The sequence below is a fragment of the Malurus melanocephalus genome, unplaced genomic scaffold (genome assembly GCF_030028575.1).
Source record: "Malurus melanocephalus ecotype Western Australia unplaced genomic scaffold, MMel_1.1 scaffold_378, whole genome shotgun sequence".
NCBI lineage: Eukaryota > Metazoa > Chordata > Aves > Passeriformes > Maluridae > Malurus > Malurus melanocephalus.
Window position 1 is genome coordinate 45,089 of NW_026623610.1, and position 705 is coordinate 45,793.

Here is a 705-nt window from a genome sequence, read left to right on the forward strand (position 1 = left end):
AGGTAAAGTTTTGGCTACTTGTCTCTTTCAGCAATGTCCAGAGTCAACTGAACAGGTTTGAGTTCAGCGAATTTACTTGATCCACATTCTCCTTCAATGGCTTCTGTGACCTGTCGTGTGGGGCTCCATACAGCTGACTTTCACTTTGAGTTCATCCCTACAATGCGACAGGAACCATCAGTGAAGAGAGTGTATGTTTATCCTCCACTGTCAATTGATTGTACARTGGAGCTTCCTCAGCACATGTCACTTGTTCTTACTCCTCTTCAYCAGTGASATCAAAATTTTCAGCTTCGGGCCAATTTGTGATTATTTCCAGGATCCCAGGGGGATTTGGGTTTCCAGTATGGGCTCGCTGTGTAATTAGGGCCATCCACTTGGTCCAGGTGGCATTGGTGGTTCAGTGGTAGAATTCTCACCTGCCACGTGGGAGRCCYGGTTTCGATTCCYGGCCAATGCACCAAAAATGTTGTGGTTTSAMYCGGGCTGAAAGCCAAAAGCACCCAATGACATTCCCTCCCTGCCTCCGAAGAGGCAGAAAGGACAGTAAAAGCCCAATTAACATGAAAATATATGGTTTCCAGATAACATAACATAATTGAGAGAAAGATATGTATAGGCTMCAGAAAATGGTCAGACAGGCTGAATAACTTAAGTTGCAAAATTGATTTATTACTAAAAACTACKAAGAACAAAGATAGGGAA

The 705-nt window shown here is 43.5% G+C and overlaps 1 non-coding gene across 1 annotated transcript; it reads left to right on the top strand.

Annotated features, from left to right (window-relative positions):
- The first annotated feature begins 389 nt into the window (after positions 1–389).
- Positions 390–460, top strand: TRNAG-GCC (transfer RNA glycine (anticodon GCC)). Its single transcript has one exon. It is a non-coding gene; the product is annotated as a tRNA-Gly (tRNA).
- The last annotated feature ends 245 nt before the right edge of the window (positions 461–705 follow it).